The following is a 10,498-nucleotide window of genomic DNA, read 5'->3' as shown; positions in this document are numbered from 1 at the left end:
ACACACACACACACACACACACACACACACACACACACACACACACACACACACACACACTACAGCTGGGAGCCATTGTCTCCATGAGAAAGCAATGGTGAGTCTGACTTCTTGTAGATCTATCTATCAATCTATCAATCTATCGATCTATCGATCTATCTATCTATCTATCTATCTATCTATCTATCTATCTATCTATCTATTTATCTATCTATCTATCTATCTATCTATCTCATGCAGAGAAAAGATGGTGAGTCATGGATGAGCAACCACCAGGAAACATGACAGAGAGGTGTTAGATCCCCTCATCCACACACACACACACACACACACACATGCCACCTGACTGGAAAAAGACTACATGCAGTCTGCAGAGTTTCTCGACACCTTTGTGTAAAGAACTCATTATTATAGAGAACTAATTAGCGTTATCCCTGCTGCCTGTGTCAAGAGTCCACTCACTGCCTTATCTAGACAGGTTTCTTAAAGGCTGTGTTCGTAAATCTATATTTCATGTCAAACTGATTAGCTGCCATTTTCCAAACAATTCTTCTTCAGGCACATGTACAGGGCTGCAGCCAGAGTATAAATAGAAATGTACAGACTGTGGTTAATCATTGTACATATTCAGCTCCTTTCTTTGACTTATATTTTGTTCTGATCACTTTGGTACTGTTATCGCAACTTTGTGTGGTACAATTTCACAACTCTTAGTACAAAACTCAAACAAACTCATCACACTTGTAACACAACCAGTCTTTCATTTACAGTTTTTTATCGATTGCTAAACGACAGTGGGCACAACTGAAGCCACATGTGCAAAACTCAAACTACAGTCTGCACAGCAGCAGTTCTTGTGGACCAAACTATAGTTAGTTTTTCGTTGCTTGAACACAGTTTTCAAAACTCCACACACTTATCCCATGACTTTAACCACAACACGCACAACACTGTGGATTTATAGCACTTTGTTCAAATGCTAACACACTGCTGTCAAAACTGTTAACCACACATTCAAAACAGAATAGATTTCAGTCTGGTGCATTTCAAACACTGCTGATTGCAATTTTAGCTGAAAGCCTAAACAGGTGTCTTGTTTTAGACTAGTTACTGAACATATACAGTTTTTATATAGAGAAAGCTCAGAAAGCCTTTTTTTGTATACAAGCACCAAATAAGAATGAAAAAATTATACACTATACCATTTGAGAGAAACAGGTATTACTTACATTACTTTCTGAAAAACAGTACGAATGCAGTTTTACTGTAGTAAAGATATAGTGTTTTTCATTTTTTTTTATAGCTGTGTATATAACCTCAGACATCTTACCTGGACATGTTGGTATCTTTGCTCTTTTACCTGTTTCTCTCAAACGGTATAGTGTATAATTGTTTCATTCTTATTTGGTGCTTGTACACAAAAAAAGGCTTTCTGAGCTTTCTCTATATAAATACCATATATGTTCACTAACTAGTCTAAAACAAGACATCTGCTTAGGCTTTCAGCTAAAATTGCAATCAGCAGTGTTTGATAGGCACCAGACTGAAATCTATTCTGTTTTGAATGTGTGGTTAACAGTTTTGACAGCAGTGTGTTAGCATTTGAACAAAATGCTGTAGATCCACAGTGTTGTGCACGTTGTGATTAAAGTCATGGGAAAAGTGTGTGGAGTTTTGAAAACTGTGTTCAAGCAATGAAAAACGAACTAGCGTTTGGTCCACATGAACTGCTGCTGTGCAGACTATAGTTTGAGTTTTGCACATATAGCTCCAGTTGTGCCCACTGTCGTTTAGCAATCGAAAAAAAACTGTAAAGAAACTATTGAGTAGTGTGAAGTCACTCAAATTGTTCAAACTGTAAAGATGAGAAAGTTTGTATGTTGCGTATTGGTTTTTGACGCTAGTGTTTTTACTCTCAGTGTGTTCTGAGTGACAGTGTGTGTTATCTCAGTGAGGATTGTTCATAGTGTTTGGCTGCACTGAGCCTGTTTTGAGACGTGTGTTAAGAGTTGTTTTGCATGGAATGAGTTTTGCAGGAGATGTGAACTGTTTAGTTCAGGTGACTGTTGGTAGTGCAGACTGTGGTTAGAGTTTTGCACGTGGCTTCAGTTGTGCCCAGTGTCGTTTAGCAATCGAAAAAAACCTGTAAAACTTTCCATTGTGGATTTATTTGGATTGTAAACATCTCTCACCACACAACCATTGATTACTTACACTGTATAATATACTTTTTGTGAAATGTCATGAGAACATATGGTTTACAGGATAAATACATACCCACCCAGACAAAAAAACTCACGTTGATAAAATGAGCCTTTCAAAAATGGATAATTGTGTAAAATGGTGCATCTTCCCACAGGTGAAAGCTCATGACATGGCACTGACCTCACAAAGCAAAATATCAAAAGAAAACCATAAATATAATTATTACCCTGGTGTCGCTCAGAACGCTGATTACAACATAATGACATACCGTAGAGGTGTGTGTGTGTGTGTGTGTGTGTGTGTGCAGAGTTAAGAGCTTGATTGAAAGAGTGTGGGCTGAGAATGTCATAACCTTGCACACATAGGATGGGTGGAGACTCCAGACATTGTGGAGACAGAGGTTATAAACTTGGGAAAGACATGACGTCTCACGAAACTCCATTGTTAGTCGGCTTTTACAGTATATTTCAGATGATTAATGTTTTACAATATCGCCATATATCTGAGTGTTGTTTGCATGGAGATGGTATGCTTATTGCTGATATTTATAGCATTGACATTACAAGTGGTGACTGAGGAGCTGATATAGCAATGTAGCAGTGACTGTAGAATATATCTTATGTCTTAACTGTCACTTACTCAGCAATTACAGTTTTCTCCTGTCTTCATGTTGGTAAAATAGATCAGCTTGATCAAGACTACAAGCTGTAAAATTGTACTCCAAGTGTTACTGGAGTTTTGACCCCTATCCAAGCACCTTGGAAATAGGTAAATCCCACTCTTCATAATACAACAAAAACTGTATTTCTCCTGTACGCTCTGATGAGGAAATGCATCTCTTGTTTTTTTAAAACTCAAACTGTACTCTTCACACAACAGTGAATATTTGTCTGAACAAGGATTTAAAAGTGTCAGGACATTAAAACAAGACAATATAAGCATTGCTGACATCTTATTACTCCAGCACTGTACTTAAGTACAATCTTGAGTTACTTTTTTTTACCATTTTATGCTACTTTATACTTCTACATTTTGTAGGCAAGTGTTGTAATTTTACTGCACTGTATTTATCTTACAGCTTTAGTTACTTTGCAGATTTAAATCATTAATACAAAACATAATAAACAAAACAATTCTGATGTAATTTTATGGATAAACTACCCAGCAGTGTAGTATTTACAATTAGCGCCACCATCACCCACTGCAACAATTAAGTGATTCTTACATATAATCCAATACCCAATATAATATGTATGATTTTGAAGAGGGCCATTCTGCATACAGACTATTTTTGTTTTTTGTACTTTTACTTAAGTAGAATTTTGAATGCAGGGCTTTTACTTAAGAATAACAGTATTTCTACACTGTGGAATTGCTACTTTTACTTAAGTGAAAAATTGGATGAAATTTCCTGCCACTGTTTATTTGTAATTGGAACAGACAAACGCTCACTCTACTGGCAGACTGTTTTGCTTGTTTTACTGTGTAAAAAAAAATAAATATATATATATATATATATATTGGGACTCTATGATATCCCGATAAGAAGTGCATTTATTTTGCAGTTCATCTTTCTGTTTGTTCCATTATTTGTCTGTCTCCATTGAGTTCAGCAGAGCTGCTTTATTGGCAGGATGCAGTGATCCCATATAATGCAATGATAGGAGGTGACATAATCAATTCCACTTACTGCAGATTATAACAATCAAATGAGAACCAATTAACTATTTACAATGTTAACCAGTATTGATGCCCATTTCCCCTTATGTGTGAAACTAAATCTGTCTGTCTGTCTGTCTGTCTGCTGGTTTCTCCACTGATCAGGCATCTCCTGTGTCTGTCTACCTGTGGGAGCTGTGTGGTGGTTGTGTGAGCACTGAAGACAAGCTGCAGCTCAGTGCTCAGCTGTTTGCTATTGTGTAACTTCTCCACAGGTCTCTCTATTCTGTAGAAATCATTATAAGTTTTCCTTCAGGCATGAGAGAGAACAGAGCTGCCAATCAGGCCTGCTTCATTCTTCATCACTTGCTCTTCATTCTCTCTCGCTTTCACACGCACACACTCACGCACACGCACACGCACACGCACACGCACACGCACACACACACACACACGCTGCTGCTCCACCACACACAGTCAGAGGCAGAAATAATATTTTCACAAAAAAACTTCTTGCAGCTCTGCAGATGGGATAACATGCCACTATTTTTTTGCCAAACCGCCTCTTCCTGGAGGTTGCTGTTTTTTTTTTTTAAAGATAATTTTTTCGGGGCTTTTCTTTTTTTATTAGATAATATAGACAAATAAGAAAGGGGGAGAGAGGGAATGATATTAGCAAAGGGCCACAAGTCAGATTCGAAGCTGGGCCTCTAGAAATGACTCCCTACAGCACACTCTACAAGAGGTCGACCCAGAGGTTGCTGTTTAAGTTCAGAACTGTTTTTAGGAGGTGAGTCAGTCAGTCATCAATAAGGCGCAAAAATAATTCTCACTTTGGTGCTTGGACCAATTATAATCCATTTATCCCCAGTGGATGATCAATATGCTGATGGTCAGAGTGACTTTACCATAATGTGTTTGAGAGAATTGTGATTTGCTGCCCTCTGCTGCTTTTTCCCCTCACATTACATCTATAGTTCAATTTATTGCTAATGTGTAACACAGCAATCTGTACAGACAAGCCCTTCTCTGTAGAGCCATCAGTTACATTATATCCCTCACTAATGGCTTTGACTACACTTATAATTTCCCTTACTGATCATATGTTCACTCCAACAGTTAGCTATCCTTTTCTGTATAAAAAAAAAACCTGCTGGAGGACAAATAGCTCCTAATCTTTGTTAAATCACATACTTTTAGAATTGCATTTTCTATATTTTAATCATCTTTATATTGCATTACATTTGTTTTGTTTAAGTTTAGCACTTTAAGGGGTTTATTTTTTAAAAGTCCATCCATCCATCCATCCATCCATCTTCGTCCGCAGTAGCTCCAGCAGGAGACCCCAAACTTTGTTTTCATACATTCTCTGCAAAGCGAAGAATGAAGAGGAAATACTGTACATAAGTTTGCTCAAATATGTTTGAAAGGTGAGTGCTGAAAAATACAGGCTTATTCTGTTATACCACTTCTGTTTTAAAAGTGGTTCTAAAAAGTTTTAAATAACCTTAGACATTTGTTTTGTAGAGAAACAGACATTAATTTCTTACATGGTGATAGGCTGCCTTTATTTTGTCTTACTTTACATGTTTGGAATAAAAAAAAAAAAAGATTTCAGTGAAATACTGATGCTATAAACATTACATATACTATGAAGAAAGAACCATTTGTGTGATAAGTGAGTTTTGTTTATATCATTATTTAGATCAGACTCTGATTCAATACACAGTACCACCCACCTTTGCATCAACAATGGGATTTCCCCCCCCCAATTCTGTTTCTCCATGCAATGCAAGTCCAACACATGAAATATTTTCCATAATCACAATGGCATGACATGTGTACCAAACTTGAACATTTATTAGATACTGTGTGTGCAAAATGGTGGCAAATCTACAGAGCTATAGCTAAGTATAGGCAAGACAGAACACCGTGAGATTTAGCTGGTGAAACGCTGTCAAGGTTTACACAACGTTTTTTATTAGCCACATGTAGCCCAGTTTTTGCCTTGACAGCTTTTCAAACCAAAAGAAAAATACTCACTGGGAAGCAGAATGTACTCACACACACACTTCACAACAACATTGTCATGGTTAAGTGAGGAATAGCGGACCCAAATGCAGGGAGAGGCAGGCAGGAGATGGCTTGAGTTCAGGAATTTATTTTGACAACGAAAAAACGGCAGCACCGAGGCTGGAAACACTATAAAGAGCTCAGAGGAAAACTTACAAAATAAAGCGGGGAGGAATCCAAACAATGGTACAGGCTACGACGTGCTGACAGGACAGGAACACCAGACACAAAACAATGATCCGACACAGGACAGAGGAAAGACAAGGACTCTACGAAACAAAATAAGTCAACCCCGGAGGGGCGAAAGAGTCCGGGGGAGGCAGAAAGCCACTGGGGACCAGGGAACAGAAAGTCACTAGGGCACAACGCCCCGGGTCACAGGGAACAGAGTCATTGGGGCACAAGGAGCAGCGCCCAGGGGCCCGGGGAACAGAGAGTCACTGGGGCACAGCGCCCTGGGGCACAGGGAACAGAGAGAGGCCTCGGCAACAGGGGGCAGAGAGCAGAAACGAAGGCAGAACCCTTCAGGCGGCCTGCGACGAAGGCAGAACCCTTCTGGCCACCGGCGACGAAGGCAGAACCCTTCTGGCCACCGGCGACGAAGGCAGAATCTTTCTGGTGGCCGTACTGGACGTCGAGGGCACTCAGGCGACCAGGCAGGACGTCGAGGACAGCGCCCCTCCGGGGGCCGAGCAGGTCGGCCAAGGCGGAGCCCCTTGGGAGGCTGCGCAGGTGAAGGGGCAGCTGGGCTGGGGCCTGGCGACGGGTCAGCTGGGCTGGAGTCAGGTGGCCAGGCAACCGGGGCAGAGGTTGACTGGGGTGCCAACAGGACATGGGGGCCAGGAGTCGGCCAGACCGCCGACAGGACACGAGGAGCAGGAGTGGGTCTAACCGAAAACAAGGGCAAAGTCACTGGGGTGGTCTCCGGAGCTTCAGAGACCAGCAAGGCCTTAGGCTAGCCCGTAGGTGAACACTCTGGGAGGTCTGTCGACGTAGACTCTGGGAGAGTGGTCATCGGAGACTCTGGACGGCTGCACGTCAGCGGCGGTTCTGGACAGCTGCACGTCAGCGGAGATTCTGGAAGGCTGCACGTCAGCGGAGATTCAGAGTGGCTGCTAGCAGGCCGAGGTTCTGGAGGGCTGCTAACCAGCTGGGGATCTAAGAGGCTGCTAGCCAGCCGGGGTTCAGAGAAGCTGCTAGCCAGCCGAAGCTCGGGGCGGCTGCTAGCCAGCCGGGATTCTGGGAAGCTGCTAGCCAGCCAGGGATCTGGGATCAAGGACAACTCGGAAACATTAGGAAACTCGGGAGCTCTAGGAAACTCGGGGAAGCTGGGCAGTGCTGGGACACTAGGGAGCTCAGGGACACTAGGAAGGATGCTAGCAAGCCTGGAGTCAGGGGGGTTACTAGGTGGCCTGGATTCAGGGGGTTTGCTAGCTAGCCTGGATTCAGGGGGTTTACTAGCTAGCTTGGGGTCAGGAGAGCTGCACGTCAGCCCGGAGTCAGGAGAGCTGCACGTCAGCCCGGAGTCAGGAGAGCTGCACGTCAGCCCGGAGTCAGGAGAGCTGCACGTCAGCCCGGAGTCAGGAGAGCTGCACGTCAGCCTGGGAACAGAAGGGTTGCACGTCAGCTCGGGAACAGAAGGGTTGCACGTCAGCTCGGGACAGCCAGGGAGTGAGGACTCTGGGGTGAAGAGCGGGGCATGGCGACGAGGACCATGAGGTCCCTTTCTCCGTCTTCGACCTCCACGGGTCCCAGAGAAGACAGCCAGGCGGGTTCCTACATAGGACTGGCAGACGGGGGTGCACGCTGACCAGGCGGCATCCGGGGGGTCGCTAGCAGGAGTACTGGACCTCTGACTAGCGACTTGAAGGCTGGCTCTTTCGGCTTCCTCGGTCCGTTTAACCCACGTAGTAAAAGCCTTAAACAAGGAGCTGTACATCCTAGGCTGTCCTCTGGGTTGGGCAGCTGCTTGGCTCGGGGGAACAGGCTGGGCAAAAAACAGTGCACCTATGGCCAAGGCGTTAACTGCCTGAGAGACAGGTGGGCTAGTGGGTGAGCCATGGAGGAATCTATCCAACCTCTTCTTAACCAAGTCCAGGTGTGGAACAACAAAATGGCTCACCCAGGGTCTCTTTAAACCACTGTTGTTGCTCGCAGATCTTCTCCAGAAATGGGGCACGCCGACTGGGTCTTGAGTTCAGAAGGCTCTCCACAGTGCGCTCGAACTCTGGTACTTTCTCCTTAAAAAGTTGCCTCTCTGCTGGGTCCATGGCTGGTCGGATCAATCTGTCATGGTTATGTGAGGAATAGCGGACCCAAATGCAGGGAGAGGCAGGCAGGAGATGGCTTGAATTCAGGAATTTATTTTGACAACGAAAAAACGGCAGCACCGAGGCTGGAAACACTATAAAGAGCTCAGGAAAACTTACAAAATAAAGCAGGGAGGAATCCAAAACAATGGTACAGGCTACGACGTGCTGACAGGAACACCACCAGACACAAAACAATGATCCGACAGAGGAAAGACAAGGACTAAATACACCGGGTAACGAGGGAACACAAGACAGGTGACACAAGGCTGGGAAACAGGTGAAACACATTAGGGCGGGGCAGGACAATCAAAGGCGGGAACACAGGGAGTAAAACAAGACAAGACAAGACAGAGAACAGATTATCAAAATAAAGCAGGAAACTAAGCAAAATACAGAACAGAAACAGACTACCAAAATAAGACCCACACCAACCCATGACAAACATCAGTCCTTGGCAGGATGAGTATCATGATGAATGCACAAGTGACAGAGGAAGCCGTACACTGCAGAGGCAGTCATTTAAAATTCATTTCATTGGTCAAACAAGGTAAGAAATGGCATGATGACACAGCCCCATCATTACCTAACGGCAAATAAGCTACTCAGTGTACTGTAGCAGGTTAACTGACAGGTTTGGTTCCTTGAGTGCTGAAGGCAAAATATCAGCATCAAAGTCTTGGCAAACATCAGATGGGCTTTTTGCCAGGCCATCATGAAGTAGAACAGTTCTCCAGGTTAACCAACAAGCAATCTCTACAGTAGTAGTACAGATGCCTCCAGCACATAACAATAAAAACAACTTTTTAAATAGCGGTTGAACACAGAGTTCACATAGTAGTCTTGCATCTTGTGTGTGGATCATTTTGACCAATGAGGGACTGTGGAAGTTATCAAGGGGGGATGGGGGTCAATAAAGGGGGATTTCGCATTTTCTTTTTGCTGAAGGGATGGTATTTTAACTATTTTGGGAGAACGTGGGAGCGTCTGTTATGTTTTTCCAAGCGCATAGTTAAATGTTATTTCAGCCTTCCCTTGGGAGACTTATTATGTATAAAATAAATGGATAAATTGATCATAAAAGTGTTTTGCCATATGCAGAGAACAACAGTCAATACTGTTTTTGTTGTAGTAGTGTTTTAGAAAAATAAATATAAACACCATTCCCACCCCAATAATTTCTGTACAGTCCCTAACTATGAACAGGAGATGTGTGTCTTTGAGTCTCCTTGCTGAATTAAAAGCTAACCTGGACAGATTATGTATTGCACAGAAACTTCTTTTATAATCATAGAGGCTTAATAAACACAGGCTCTGCACTCAAATCAAGAAAAGTAAAGTGAATCTGCGCCTTCCTATTAACTTCCAATCATGTGCTACAGTGTAAGCTTCTCCAAATCTTCGAAGGAGCATCCACATGTGACGAGTTTTTAATGAAGACACACATTTACATGACAACCTTGTACAACTCATCACCATGCACACTTTGAGAAAGTTATTTGGTCCAGCGTACACCAGTTATTTTTACACATATTATTCCACCCAAGGTTAACATTACATGCACATACACACAATTTTCTGGTGCTTCTGTGAAACTAGATAACACTTTAGGCCACAGTATTTAACATCCTGCAGCCACCATTATAAACCAGAATCCTATGAAGTGAAATAGTTGACTTACAGTTGGCTACCACCTGAACAGTTAAAGTTTGCTTTTGGTGCCTGGTCACATTAATATTTCTGACAGTTTATCCGAAAAATCGTGAACTATGTGACCCTGCATGGTGTTCACTATTTGGTTGCTGAGCTCCTAACAACAACAAGAAATCTAACTCTACTATTACTTGTACAGTGGTTTGATAGCACCCGATAAGGTTATAGAAGTCCATTTAGTGTATGTATATTATTTCAGTAAGTGAATATATTATATAGCAGTTAGTATTGAAGCCCTGAGGTCAGCCATTTTTATTCTTTATCACATCCACAGTTAATGACTTAGCATATTAAATATCTTTACTCACTCACCCGCCGGATATAAACACAGACAGAATGCACAGAGATGGCACACTGGCACATACAGCACACCACATACATCTTATACACCACTGCATTTTGTTACCACAAAACAGTGAGGCGGATTTATTTCATGGCATTTTTTTTGCAAGTTTGCAAATGATTTGGGATTATCATTTGTCTGACAAAACTGGATGAATGACAAATGTTTATGTCATAGCGGCTGCACAGCACCTCGC

The sequence above is a fragment of the Sander lucioperca genome, chromosome 15, assembly GCF_008315115.2.
Source record: "Sander lucioperca isolate FBNREF2018 chromosome 15, SLUC_FBN_1.2, whole genome shotgun sequence".
NCBI lineage: Eukaryota > Metazoa > Chordata > Actinopteri > Perciformes > Percidae > Sander > Sander lucioperca.
This window is presented reverse-complemented; position numbering follows the sequence as displayed.